The sequence below is a fragment of the Neofelis nebulosa genome, chromosome 1 (genome assembly GCF_028018385.1).
Source record: "Neofelis nebulosa isolate mNeoNeb1 chromosome 1, mNeoNeb1.pri, whole genome shotgun sequence".
NCBI classification, from domain to species: Eukaryota; Metazoa; Chordata; class Mammalia; order Carnivora; family Felidae; genus Neofelis; species Neofelis nebulosa.
In genome coordinates, this window is record NC_080782.1 from 116,001,530 (window position 1) to 116,017,089 (window position 15,560).

The 15,560-nt window shown below is 38.4% G+C and overlaps 1 protein-coding gene across 1 annotated transcript in view; it reads right to left on the minus strand.

The window, feature by feature from the left end:
- Window positions 1-5,051, minus strand: part of IL31RA (interleukin 31 receptor A) — a 67,180-nt gene extending 62,129 nt beyond the window's left edge. Inside the window, exon 1 of the mRNA XM_058732324.1 lies at window positions 5,044-5,051. The gene's annotated coding sequence lies outside the window, so the exon portion shown is untranslated. The remainder of the gene's footprint in view (window positions 1-5,043) is intronic.
- Between the last annotated feature and the right edge of the window lie 10,509 nt (window positions 5,052-15,560).

A 15,560-nucleotide genomic window follows, 5' to 3' on the forward strand; every position in this document is an offset into this window, starting at 1 on the left:
ATTCCTATGGCAATAAAGCAGAAAGAATTTGGGTCTATAATAATAAAAATACCATCAGGAAACAATGTTTGCTGGTTCCACAATAACAAATAGTAAACACATGTTACTCAACAGCAGTAGCTATTCTCTCAGGAAATAAATGTTTTGATTTAATGAGTACAAAACAAAGAGAAATTTTACAATTTTTAAATAAAGAATAAATGTCTTCTTTAAAATGAAATGTAATACTAATGGCACTTTTAGTGCCTAATTACTCAGAACATTGTCTTAATTTTCTCCATTTCTTAGCTAGAAGTCACACCTTTATATTAGTTCTAAAAGCATTCTGGAAACGGAGGGAGGCCCAACCATGAAAACTGTATTAAAGCTCAAATTCTCAGTAATTGAGTAAATGAATAATTGTAGATATTAAAGCTAAAATTGTTATTCTAACATGGGGTTTTATGTTTTTAAAATCTCATCAATGTTAACTGTTGAATATTTCAAAAACAATGGGAATTATTGCTTGCCTCCTTTAAAATGAGAACACCCATCTATTATTTGTGAATTTAAAAAGACCCTTTCTGAAAAAAATCAACAGTACTAAATCATGCTCAGAGACAAAGCTAGAAAAACTGCAGTAGTTGAAGAGAGGAGCATTCTAGAAGTTGACACTGCCTGCGTTCTAGCTCTGACTCTCCCTTGAATCAGCTGGTGGCCTCTGGCATTGTGTTGTTCATTCAGCAATGTCCCAGACACACATCAGATGCTTGGAATAAAAGATCATCCTGCCCCCAATTTCACTCTAGTTCAGTGGCTTTTTTTTTAATGTTTATTTATTTCTGAGAGAGACAGAGACACAGAATGTGAGTGGAGGGGCAGAGAGAGAGACAAAGACACAGAAGCCGAAGCAGGTTCCAGGATTTGAGGTGTCAGCAGAGAGCCGGATGTGGGGCTCAAACTTGTGAAATGCAAAATCAAGATCTGAGCCAAAGTTGGATGCTCAACTGACTGAGCCACCCTGGTGTCCCTAGTTCAGTGTTTTTTTTTTAACAAGGAAAGGGAGTCAGAGGGTGGAGAGGATGCCACAGTCCAGAGTGAGCTACTATTACTGATGGCTCCAAATCATATCCTTCCAAATGGGTCTGAGAAGAAAAAAAGAACTGAGAATCATAGATCTACTTGCAGAGACAGAATCATGGACAGTAATAGCAAATACCACATGGTAAGTGCTGTAATTCTAATAGTGCAACGAGAGCAGAGCATCTAAAGACAGAAATGAGCCAATGACTCATTTGACTCTAATGACTGCAGAAAGCCAACAATTGGTGCAATATGGTGAGTGCCCCTCATTCTACCATTTGCCTATCCTCCAGTGCCTTTTCCACATTCTCTCCAATACCAGAGGACCACCACAAAGAGATTACTTGTGGGTAGTAAATATGAACAAATGTGAGGTGCCTCCCAGGGACTTAGAAATAAGTTCAGTTGGAAGTTCAAGTAGCAAAATCTGTGTACAAAGCCTCCTAGTTATCTGTGAGAGTAAACTAGTGGGTAAATATGCAGTTGAAGAGCTTGAGTACACTCTAAACTCCGGCCAAGAAAAATCTGGATGTAACCTCAGGTGGACCTGGAAAACCATCATTGTCATTTAGTTACAGGAAACTACTTGACTAATTATATCTTAAATGGAAGGAGACTGTGAGAACAAAAAGGAGAGCTCACCTCAGACCTTAAAACATTGACGTTTAAAAAAGGTAGAAGTTGGTAGAGTACTATCTCCTGGAGGAAATGATGAAACTTCCTGGTACTGTAGTGGTATACTCCAAAAAAGACAACTGTTAGACCTAACCACAATCTTGATGAAAGAAAACTCAAAACTAAAAATCTCCACCATTGCTGTGATTCTGTTAATACTTCTCTGATGAATGATTTAGAGGAGGAGACCCTGAACAAGGGATGTGAGTCATTACAAAGACTATCCTCTCCTTCTTTGGGCACACAGTACAGGTGTCGCCTGTCTAAACTCTTCTTATCATAGGAGTCATATCCTTAGTGCCTCTTTTGACCAATTAGAATTCCTGGTTTAAAATCTGGGATGTAGCACCTGGGTGGCTCAGTTAAGCGTCCAGCTTCGGCTCAGGTCATGATCTCATGGTTCATGGGTTCGAGCCCTGCACTGGGCTCTGTGCTGACAGCTCAGAACCTGGAGCCTGCTTCAGATTCTGTCTCCCTCTCTCTCTGCCCTTCCCCCACTCGTGCTCTCTCTCAAAATTAAACATTTAAAAAAAATTTTTTTAATGTTAAAATCTGGGAAAATCCTGAAGGAATTTCATGGCTATTCTTCCTTTGTTAGTGAAACAACTTTTACACAAGATGACATTATTGGTGTATCCTGCACCAATGATGGCACTGCAAAGATATGAAGACCACATAATGTTCAAATACCTTTAAATCTCTAGGCAGTACTACAGGAACAGATATCACTGTCAATAGTGTGATACTGCTTCCTAAAAACCCAGAGCACTTTGTGGTGTCCAACAGATCAAACACAGTGGTCCTCATGAACATGCAGGTAACAAAAGCTTTAGTTCCAATAACAGAGAAGGTGGTGACTTTGTTAGCTGTGCTATCTCCCCATGGTGAATGGATCTACTATGTAGGGGAGGACTCTGTGCTCTGCTGTTTTAGCACATTCCCTGGCAAATTGGAGAGAACTTTGACAGTTCAGGAGGAGGGTGTGATTGGTGTCACATATCACATTTATCAGAACCGGTAGGCGGTACAGTAAAGATAGATTCCTAAGGCTCTGGAAACTTTTCTTTTAAAACTTAATTGAAAGCATGTGCTTACATGAAGACATGCATAAATTATTTTTTTTAGGCTACATTTTCTAAGCTATTGTCTGAATTTAGGCACAAGAATAATTTCATGAAAATCTGTATTAACAAAAAAAAAACCCACATCAGTCTCTTGAAGTCTTAAATGAGGTAAATTAGCCTTCCTAAATCTAAGCAATTCCAGGTGTACCAACACTCTGGGCCACAGAAAATTCAGAAAGATTATGCCTTGCTCTGGAGGAAAGCAAATCATTTCCTGTACTCCCTGGTCATCAGCCCTAACTTCTAAAATGCAGCAGCTTTGAACAACTGTCTTCAATAAAAGGTCACTTCCTAGAAATATACATCTCATTATGGGACCTCAGATGAATACAGCATTTAATGGAGACCCAGAATTCTCAAACAACACTATGAATATTCCATGTTGGACTAAAGGACTCTGAGAATATATAGTGATGCCACTTAAGTAACCTGTAGTGTCTTATCCTTAAAGGTATAAACACAGTAATAACTACTTTTAGAAGGACTGGAAACAAATCCAAGGAATTATTGCTGGCTGGCTATGCACACTGACTGGGGACAAGAAGCAAGAAACAAAGGAGGAGATACTTCCTCTGCCAGTTTCTGCTAAAAATGCTAACATGTTAAATTATCTCTGTCTTCCTGCATCTTATCTCATATGACCAAAGCAAAAGAAACAGTGTGTGTGTGTGGGGGGGGGGGGGGATTTACTGTCTAGCATTCCATTATACACACACACACACACACACATAGACATACACACACACACACACACAAAGGTGTCCTTCGGCAACTCAAAAGTTCCCACTCAAGGGTGCATCCTAGATGCAAACTTTCATCTGAATACACTTGTACAAAAATGTATGTGTTTTCCCAGCGCTGGTCCTACTTTCATTCATTCATTTATTCATACATTCACTTAATGTATGTTGATATCCATTCTGTGTCAGAAACCATGCATAGTATGGACTTGGGTTTTTAAAGGATGGGAAAAGAAGGAATAAATTCTAGGGACAGCACTCTGGCTGTAGGTTTAATTAAGAACCCGTGAACTCTACTGATGAGAGAGAAGAAGCAAGCAGCAAGCTGCCCAGCCTCAGTCCCACCAAATTCAGTCCCACCAAATTCCTTAACTATGTATAATAATGGTTGTTAACTAGACTTACTGTGGTGATCATTTCACAATATATACAAATATACATCATTATTTTGTACACCTAAAACTAATGTTATGTGACATTGTATCTAAATGTAAAAAGAAAAAGCTGTCAAAATACCACATTCAGTTTCAAAATCTATAAATCCACTCAAGGTGCCTTCATACAAAGAACATTTTGAGATGCTAGCAGCAAGATTGGCAAAAACATAATTGTGATGTGATAGTGAGAGTCTCCAATGTGCTAATTATATTACACAAATTATATCTTGGTCTACTAAAAATCCCTATGGAGAAAATATTATTATCTCCGCTTTATAGATATGGAAGTTGTAGCTCAGTAATATTATGTAACCAGTCCAAAAATCATTTAGTTTATAAGTGGCATCGCTGAGATTCAAACCCATGACTGTCTTAATCCAAAGCTTAGACTCTTTCTACCAAAACAGTAGCTATTAGTGATTTACTGTCCCTCAACCCTGCTGCCACAAAACACCAATACACAAAAAGAATCTTCCTTTGAACCTTTCTTCCTAGGTTTAATTTTCTCTAGCCTAGAGTTTCAGAAAGATAAATCCATTATATTCACATACTTTCACCAGCCCCTGACCTCTGACCCCCATGATTTCCACCCCTGCTGCAGCATTTTAAAACATTAACTGCCAAAAGGGGCACCTGGATGACTCAGTCAGTTAAGTGTCCCACTCTTTGTTTCAGCTCAGGTCGTGATCTCACAGTTTATCAGTTCGAGCCCCACATAGGGCTCTGCAGTGAAAGCATAGAGCCTGCTTGGGATCTCTCTCTCCCTCTCTGCCCTTCCCCAGCTTGCTTTCTCTCTCTCAAAAAATAAACAAACATTAAAACATTAGCTGCCAAAAGATGAGATTCCCTGTAATTACCAAAGAGCAGTCTAACTAAGGAGTAATTTATGTGCTGGGTTCTGACCCATAATTTCACTGAAGAAAGCAGAAAAAGACCCTCACATAATAGAAAAAGAGGCCCAATTTGCAAGGATTGGAGTTATTAGACTCTGAATGTGGCACTCACCTCTCTGTGGTATCCAGAAGATGTCCTGCCGGTTCAAAGGATCCCCATCAAAGGTGCTCTGTTCCCTACAGACCATGTTAGGACAGGGAGTGGAATTTGGAATTTATCTACATAGAGATGTTTGACTATTTCCTCTCTGGTTGTCTGGGAGCTTTCTCTTTGCTTTTAAGCAAAGCCCAAGCCAGTGTGGCACTTAACCCATTTATGCTGGGAAGTGAAGTACATTATTGTAACTGGAAAAAAATCTGCTTCTGTGAGAGTACTCAACTTTACAGGAAAAATACCATCTGAAAGTGTCATAAACAATTAAAAGGAATGACTAAATTTTAAATTTTCTCTTCAGGAAGTGATTAAAAATGTGGTAATGGGTGAAATGCTGAGAATATATTTAGCTATTAAAACAGAAATAAAAAATGCATCATGTGATCATCTTTAAATGAAACAGATGAAGGGAAGAAAATAATAGTAGCTAACTCAGAAAAGAGGTTTATAATTCTTATTTATATCTAAAAGAAAACATGTTAAACTGAGAGTCAGGAGCCCAAACTAAACCACTTATTTACCTAAGCTGCTTATTTAGCAGGTTATTATGATAGTTAGTTATATGTGGAGATCTTACCACTTGTCAGGCACAATACTAAGAACTTTATTTATCTCCTTTGATCTTCACAACAATCTTAAAATTATCGATAGTATGTTTATTTCCATTTTACAGGTGAGGAAACTGAGGCCAAAACAATTGAGAAACTTGTCCAAACTTAGTGGTGGGGCAAAGAATTGAGCTAAGGTAGCCTGACCCTCAGTTTCCTACAAATCAAAAGTTTAAATTAGATTATTTCTGGGATTCATGTGAGCACTATAATTTTACCTTATTTTGCAAATAACAAAACTGTAAAAGAAGTAAACAGATTAAGGAAGAGATTATAATGCAAAGGGAAAGAAAACTTATTTTTAAAACAAAGTATGCCTTCCAGCCTCATGTTTTATTTTAAACCCATTCCCCATCATCTTCAGGCAATGTTTCCCTAAGTCAAAGAATTTATCAGAAATAAGGAGAAAAAGAGGTAGTCCCTTACCTACATAAGATATTAAAAACTCCATTTATTGTTTACCATCACTAAACTTATGCATAAAAACAGCACTTCTTTGGGGCACCTGGGTGGCTCTGTTGGTTGAGGGTCTGACTTCAGCTCAGGTCATGATCTCACAGCTTGTGGGTTCGAGCCCCATGTCAGGCTTTGCACTGACAGCTCAGAGCCTGGAGCCTGCTTCAGATTCCATGTCTTCCTCTCTCTCTGCCCCTCACCCCTGCTTGTGTTCTCTCTAAAAAATAAACATTAAAAAAATAGCACTTCTTTAATTTGTTCAACAAGTACTTAGTAAACACCCAGTATATGTGTAACACCTGACTGAAGGTGCTGGGTATGACATAAAATCCTGGGTAAGAATTTGTTGATTAATTCATCTGTATTCTCTCAGCAAACTCCACAAAAATTATGGGAAAGGTATAGAAACACAACACAAAACAAACAGGAGCAGAGAAAATTACACATGAAATAAAGGATGGCAGCAAGTTTGGGGAAAATGAGAAGTGAATCAAGTGGTAACTGAATTGGTAAAAATAAGAAAAGCTGGAACCTAAAAATGCCTAAGAGAGGTGCCAAGACGAAGAATTGGGTGGTGGAATCACACAATGGCTCAGGAATTTGAGACACCAGGTAGATACAATCTATCTTCATTATTCATGGATTCCATGTTTGCAAATCCACCCTCTAAAATTTAATTTGTACCCCCGAAATCAATACTCTAGATGTTTTCACAGTCATTTGCAAACATGTGTATTGGCAAAAACAGAGTCACCTGATGTTCACGTTCCCAGCTGCGGTGAAACAAGATGACACTTTAATCTCATACTATATACAAATATCCTTTTCATCATCTATTTAGAGCCATGTTTTCTGCATTTTTGTTGGTGGTTTTGCTGTTTAAAATGGCCCTCGAGAACAGGTCTAAGGTGCTGGCTAGTGTTCCCAAGTGGAAGAAGTGATGTGCCTTACAGAAAAAATATGTATATTAGGTAAGTTTCATTTAGGCATGGATTACACTGCTACTGGTTCTAAGTTCAAGGTTAATGCGTCAACTATATATATTAAATAAGGTGTCTTTAAGCCAAAACACACATAAAACAAGGTTATATATTGATCAACTAATGAAATAATTGTAACCAGAGGCTTGCAGGAACTCAATCTTGTTATTTGCCTAGAGAGAATGGTGTCTTATTCAATAATTTAGTGTTCTCAGCAACTTTATAGGTCATAAACACCACAGGGGTGCCTGGGTGGCTCAGTTGGTTAAGCATCTGACTCCTTGATTTTGGCTAAGGTCATGATCTCACGGTTCATGAGTTCGAGCCCCACATTGGGCTCTGCACTGATAGCATGGAGCCTGTTTGGGATTCTCTCTCTCTCTGCTCCTCCACCATTAGCTTTTTCTCTCAAAATAACAAATATTAAACATTAAAAGAGAGAGAACACAATTACCACAAATAACATCTGTGCAACAGAGAAGATTAATGTGAACTGGTGGAGGAGAGCAACCTGAATCATGATCTCACGATTTATGAGTTCGAGTCCTGCATTGGGCTCTGTGCTGACAGCTCAGAGCCTGGAACCTGCTTCGGATTATGTCTCCCTCTCTCTGCCCCTCCCCCTGCTTGCACGTGCATGCTCTCTTTCTCTCTCAAAAATAAACATTTAAAACAATTTTTTTTTAAGTTCACAATTTAAGCGGGGAAAAGAGACATGTAAACACAATGCTATAAACTAATATGGCAAGGGCTGCCAAAGAGGCGTGTACAAAGTGCTACAAAAAAATGACAAAAGGGAGTCATTAATTCTACCCCCAAAATAAGAGAAAGGGACTTTTTAGTGGAACACTAAGATGTACGAAATTATGTTCTGTGTAGAGAAGTGTAGTAGCCAGACATTTGCTGGCACCTGGGACGGATTCGTAGAAGCCATACTAGTATCCCTTCAGTATACTTCCTGAAGTAGATGAATGCTGGACCTCCAGAAGACAGATCTAACCAGAACCTGAAAATATAATCTTATTTGGAGTAAGGGTCTTGGCAGATGTAATTAAGGTACAGATCTCTAGATGTGATCATCAGATTAGTGCAGGTCCTAAAGCCAGCGACTAGTGTCCTTGTAAGAGAAAGAAAACACAGAGACACAGGGGAAAGCTACGCGACTAGGAAACCAGAGATCAGAGCAATGTGTGTGCAAGTAAAGGAAGCCAAGAACGGCTACAGTCACCAGAAGCAAGGAGAGATGCGTGGTACAGATTCTCCCCTAGGCCCTCCAGAAGGAACCAACCCCATGGATAACTTGATTTTGGACTTTGGACTTTCAGAAGTGAGAAAATAAATGCCTGTTTTTAGCCACCCAGTTTGTGGTACCTTGTTAGATAGTCCAAGAAAACCAAATTGCATGTGATTCACAGGCAAGGCTAACCCATCAAATTCTTTCATCTAGTAATGTGGGAGTGAACCAGCTAGACTGTGGTGGACAATGAGGCTCAGGTCGTGAGTGCTGTCAGGTTCTAGACATGCAAGAAAATGAAGAAGACAGTGAAGAAAAGCAAAGAGATAAGCAAAGGGGAGAGTCCAGGTGAGGAAAGTTCAATACCCAACTTCCTAGTTGTTTGCGTGGAACACATGAAACTTTGGTGCATTCTCTGCCTGTAGATATCCATGACATTATCTGCTATGTCACTCCAATATTCTGTTAAGTACATTGAATCCGTTTTTGTTCCTTGCAAGCAAATGATACTCAATTTATCAATGATTCCTGGCAGTAACTTGGTTTTAAAAATATATAAGGAGGTTGAAATAAAATGGTAATTGCTAAACACATGAGTAATTTCAAAGAGTAAGCTGTTAAGAAAAGGTTAACAGGTGCGAAATTTTACCAATAAAAAGGGTCAATGAACAGAAAGCAGTTAAGCTTTCTTTTGTAACTACCAAGCTGATGGTTTCAGGCTCCAGACTAAATATTCACATCAGGGGAGAGGACGGAAAAATTGAGAGTATCAAATGGTCCAGAGACCGAAACAAGCACAATTCTACTAACCACCACTTACAACCCTCTGCAGGGTAGGTCTTGTGGTCCCTCTACCTTGGATTAGGTCTCTTCATCTTACATGCCAATTGCATAACTCCTTCAGTCGCTGAACATCTATTAGTATCTACTACGTGCCAAAGACTGCGGTAGGTCCAATGTGGTAGCCACTAGCTACAGGTGGCTATTGAGGTGCAATTCCAAACTGAGATGTGCTGGAAGTGTACTATACACACCAGATTTTGAAGACTTAATACAAAAATAAAGTAGAATTCTTTATTACTAATTTTTCTACTGATTTTATGTTGAAATAACATTTTAAGTACACTAGGTTAAATATATAATTTTACATTTTTTACTTTTTAAAATGAAGCTTGCATGACATTTGTTGGAGAACAGCTGCTCTAGTTTTACTCAAACTTACCCTGACCTCTCTTCTCCCCTACTCCTCTTCTGAAAATCTTCAGCTATAGTTTTATACTCTCAAAGTTTCGTAAATATCACATTATTTTAATTAGGTCATCCATGCTTTTCTTATACCTTGATTCTTAAACTTAAATGTTAATAAACAGCATTTATAATATAATGATTAATCTATAATCACAGCAGAATCAAGTAGTGTTTTGCACATATAGAAAAAGAAATGCAATCCCATGTCCCTCAAATTGTCACACTAGATTGAGTATACTTCAAAAAAAAAAAAAGGGGGGGGGAGGAGAAGTCAACTGGATTATCTTTTCCTAAACTCTACTCTAATCCTCAAAATCATGCCCCATTTATTCCTCCTAATTGGACAATGACTTTCTAGTAGACCTTTTTGTTTTTCCTCAAGTTTTTGTTTTCTATTCTTTTGTTGATATGAGAAGCCTATACCTTCCACCTAATACATAATCATCCCAACTCATAATCACATGTTTTGTTAAAATAAATGCATTTTCTTCTTGAAGAGTATTCTTGGAGCCAGCTACAATGAGGTTTTGGCAGCAGGAAGTGGATGCAACAGGAGGGGTGCACAGTGAGGAAGCAGCATGTCCTCTGAAAGAAGCTTAAGTCTGATAAGAACACTGTGAAAAAAAGGACACATTGGTGGAATGGAAGGTAGAGTGTATGTATTTATTTGTCCTCTCAGAATTAAGAATGGGCTTGAATTAGGGCGCTTGGATGGCTCAGTTGGTTAAGCATCTGACTTCAGCTCAGGTCGTGATTTCATGGTTCATGAGTTTGAGCGCCCCCATCAGGCTCTCTGCTATCAGTACAGAGTTCACTTCAGATCTTCTGTTTCCCTCTCTACCCCTCCCGAACTGGTGCATGCTCCCTCTCTAGCTCTCTCTCTCAAATAAATAAGAATGGGCTTAAATGAACGTCTATGTAGATTAGAGTCCTTCCACCTAATAGCCTCAGTTTCCCCCACTAAAATAGGAGAAATGGCCATCTGCTAAGAAAAGGATCTAAGGACAGCAGTGACATTTACCTAATGAGAAAAGCACACTAGGGAGCAGATCCTGCTTAGGACAAGGTAACTGAGTGACATCATGAATCCTACACAGCTAAAAATGAAACATTCTTATTCTCAGAGGCTGACTGGTGAAAAATATCCTCATGCTTCTGTGACACTCATATGAAGACTTAATTCTTTATTATTTCAGGACAAAACAACTATAGGGTAAAATCAAGGAATATCCTCTAGGCACAGGTCAGAGGGATGTTTCTGTTTCCATTACTGTTAACTAAACTCTTGATTCCATCTTCCTGTTTTAATAATTATAGCAGGAGATAATTACACAGCTATCTGTAAATTAACTGTATTAAAACTGCAAGAATCTCTGGCAGCCTTTCTCATCTAGGCTTCTCATCTAAACTACAAACAAGGGGCGCCTGGGTGGCGCAGTCGGTTAAGCGTCCGACTTCAGCCAGGTCACGATCTTGCGGTCTGTGAGTTCGAGCCCCGCGTCGGGCTCTGGGCTGATGGCTCGGAGCCTGGAGCCTGTTTCCGATTCTGTGTCTCCCTCTCTCTCTGCCCCTCCCCCGCTCATGCTCTGTCTCTCTCTGTCCCAAAAATAAATAAAAAACGTTGAAAAAAAAAAATTAAAAAAAAAAAAAAAAAAAAACTACAAACAAGAACTTAAATGACAATTCCATTTCACAAAGAATGGAACATAATTAGTACCAATACAGATGCTTAGTGGTCCATTTATGAATCTTGAAAAGAAAAACAAAGCTGGAGGCATCACAATTCCAGGTATCAAGTTATATTACAAAACTGTAGAAATAAAAATATTTTGGTACTGGCACAAAAATAGGGACATAGATCAATGGAATGGAACAGACAGCTCAGAAATAAACCCATGTTTATATGGCCAATTAATCTTTGACAAAGGAGGCAAGAATATCCAAAGGGAAAAAGACAACCTCTTCAACAGATGGTGCTGGGAAAACTGGACAGCTATATGCAAAAGAATGAAACTGGACCACATTCTTACACCTTACACAAAAATAAATTCAAAAATGGATTAAGGACCTAAATATGAGACCTGAAACTATACAAATCCTAGAAAAGAACCCAAGTAGTAATTTCTTTGACATGAGTTGTAGCAAGTTTTTTCTACATGTGTCTCCTAAGGCAAGGAAAACAAAAGCAAAAAATAAACTACTGGGACTTCATCAAAATAAAAAGCCTGGGCACGCTGAAGGTAACAATCAACAAAACGCAAAGACAACCCACTGAATGGGAGAAGGTATTCATAAATGACATCTCTAATAAAGGGTTAGTATTCAAAATATATAAAGAACTTATCGAAGTTAACATCCAAAAAACAAATAATCCAATTAAACAGTGAGCAGAAGACATGAACAGGTATTTCTTCAAAGACATACAGAAGGCCAATGGACACATGAGAAGATGTTCATTATCACTCATCATCAGGAAATACAAATCAAAACTACGTAAGGTATCACCTCACACCTGTCAAAATGGCTAAAATCAAAAACACAAGAAACAAGTGTTGGACAGTATGTAGAGAAATAGGAACCCTCACATACTCTTGGTGGGAGTGAACTGGTACAGCCACTATGGAAAACAGTAGGAAGTTTCCTCAAAAAGTTAAAAAAGGAACTATCCTATGATCCAGTAATCGCACTGGGTATTTAGACAAAAAATACAAAAAAGCTAATTCACAGGGATACATGCACCCCTATATTTATTGCCACATTATTTATAATAGCTAAACTATGGAAGCAGCCCAGTATCCATTGATAGATGAATGGATAAAGAAGATGTGGTGTGTTTACACACACACACACACACACACACACACACACGAAAAGGATGAAATCTTGCCATTTGCAACAACATAGATGGAGCTAGAGAGTATAATGCTAAGAGTATTAAGCCAGTCAGAGAAAGACAAATATCATATGATCTCACTCAAATGTGGAACTTAACAAACAAACAAGCAAAGGGAGGGGGAGGGGAAGGGAGAAACAAACCCAGAAACAGACTCCTAACTATAGAGAAAAAACAGATGGTTATCCAGAGGGGAGGTGGGTGGGGTGAAGGAGATGAAGAGTATACTCTCCTGATGAGCACTGAGTAATATATAGAATTGTTGAATCACTATTCTGTACACCTGAAACTGTACACTAACTATGTTGTACACATAACACTGTATGTTAACTACAGTAGAATTAAAACAAAAAAAACTTAAAATTGAAAAATAAAGTGGGTTTTTGAAGTCTATTTTTCTGAAATATAATAGAATCATGTAACTTTCCAAGGAAACTCTTACAAATGGATCCATTATGTTATCATGCCAAGAGCTAATGGAGTATTGTGCTTTCTGGGAAACTCTACAAGCCTTTCAAGAATTTACCTCACTAATTATTCTTCAAGAATGTTTAAGACCCATGAATGGAAAACATTATTTGCATTTTCATATAACCACAAATACCAAATGGTTTTTCCACATCATTACATCTAAACCATTATAAATAAAAAGGATATACACAGATAATAGTCAAGCTTCTCTCATTGTGTTAATACTAGCTGAGAACTAGTCAATGTGCCCTAGAACTTGACTTTTCAAAGTACAGTCTATGGCTCGGCTGCAGAAGTATTAACTAGGAGCTTTTGTTTAGAATTATTTTTCTTTTTTTTAAATACCAGTATAATTATGACAAAGTGTTATATTTATTTCAGGTGAAATAACAATTCAGCAATTCTATACATTATTAAGTGTTCATCATAAATGTACTCTTAATCCCCTTCACCGTTCAATTTTTCTTTTATAGCTTCTTTTTTACAATCTTGATTTATAAGTTTTGAGATTTTTTTCATTCTACATTTAAATCTTTTACATTTAAATACCTAATCTATATGGAATTTACTTTTCATTCATCAAGTATTTCTTATTCTACTGAATCAAAGTATTATTCCTATCACAAATTAGATTAATTTCTGGATTTTTCTGTCAATTCTAGGGATCTATGTTCTGGTAGTCAGAGGATATGTGAAGGGAAAGGGAAGAAAGAATAAATTTATTACAAAAAAAAACCCGTCATAAAGTGGAAATGAGGGGGGTGCCTGGGTGACTCAGTTGGTTAAGCATCCAACTTTGGCTCAGGTTATGATCTCACAGTTCATGAGTTAGAGCCCCACATTGGGCTCTGTGCTCTCAATGCAGAGCCTGCTTTGGATGCTCTGTCTGCTTCTCTCTGTCCCTCCCTCGCTCACATTTTCTCACAAAAATAAACATTAAAAAAAATAAAGTGGAAATGAGAGCTGATTTACAATATGCACACATGCATTTATTTGAAGGGCCCAGAGGAGCAGATAAAAAATAAAGGTCTAGGTACTAAAGAAGCATAGGGTCCAAATGAGTTCTGGGAAAGATAGAGCTAAAATCAGAGACCACAGGATTCAAACTCCAATTTAATAATAAAGAATTTTGAAAGAAGGGGAAAATAGTTGACACAAGTAGCATTTTGTACTATGGATAAACTAAAAAACTGAAAGATATTTATGCAAATAACAGGTATCTTGAAGACACTAAGAACATAAGCATTAACCAAGTTGGGATAAAGGTTCCTTTCCCAGCAGATGAATGTACACTCCTCCTCTAATTACAGTGTGCATGTTGCTGCTGTTGCTTTTGTTCCAGTAAGAAGCACTCTAGGAGATTCTACATTAACTAAGAGTAGGGACTTTTGTGTTCTGTTTTTGTAATACAACCTTTACCTTTGAGATTACTTAAATTTGTGTTTGTGGGAAATACCATTGCTGATTTATTGTTATAGAAAATTGAACTTAGACTTCTGCTTACAATATAGAAAACTCCAAGAAAATTTAACTTCCACCTTAACAACAACAAACACAGCCAGCTAATACACAAAGATTTTTCTTGAGCCCATCCAAGAGCTGAGATCCTTAGGCAACCAATAAAAGGAATTCTAAAGATGGGCAAGTTCCTGCAAAGAGAGACAGATCATACCAACTGTTTCACCTTAAACAAGAAAAGGAGAAAGAAGTGACCATCATACAAATAGATAACAGGTCACCAAGACTTATAATGAATCATTAATGCCAAGTGTGGACTAGCATTTCTTTTTCAAGTAGTCGGGAGAACCCAGCCACAAACAAGCTCTTTACCACACTCCTCCATTGACTTTCACAAGAAATACTGGGATGGGCCAAGAGACTGCACTCACCCACCCCCACCGGACCTCCTCAGTGAAGCAAACGGCAAGATGAAATCAACTGATTACAACAGTATCAAAGCACAAAGAACCCCCTCACCACTAGAGCACAGACAAAACTCCACTTTTTCTATAAGGAGATAAAAGCAAACCTCACTGCCTCTGGAAGATGACAGGAAAATCTTCTAACTTCAGGACACAGGAGAAGATCCATTAGCCACTGGGAAACAGGTAAAAACAAAACCTCTCTACTCATTGGGCAGGGGCAGGAAAGAAGCTCAGGCTCAGTATCTGGCACTTCTATCCCAAAATCTGCTACCACTGGAATACAGAGTAAACCCTCTCTTGCCCTAGACCAACTACAGATCTCAGGCACAGGCTAGCTGCCAAGGGGAGGAAAGGCAGAAATGCTGAGAAAGTCTCACCCCCAAGACTTAGGAGTACAAGTCTTGCATAGGACAACTTCTGTTATGCCAGGACAGCCATAAGTATAGCATCAGGTAATCAGCACCCACGGTCTTCTGATGGGGGAGAGAGACCCCTGCTGTGGTAGACCCGGGGCTGGTAGACCCCAGACCTCACTCTAAGCAAAAGGTAATAGCAACCCACTGTTAAAAAAAAAAAAATTGCAGCCTAGGATACACTGAAGCTCAAACCAAGCTCAAAATCTGGCTAGGCTGCATCAAGTCCCCACACTGATGGGCTGCC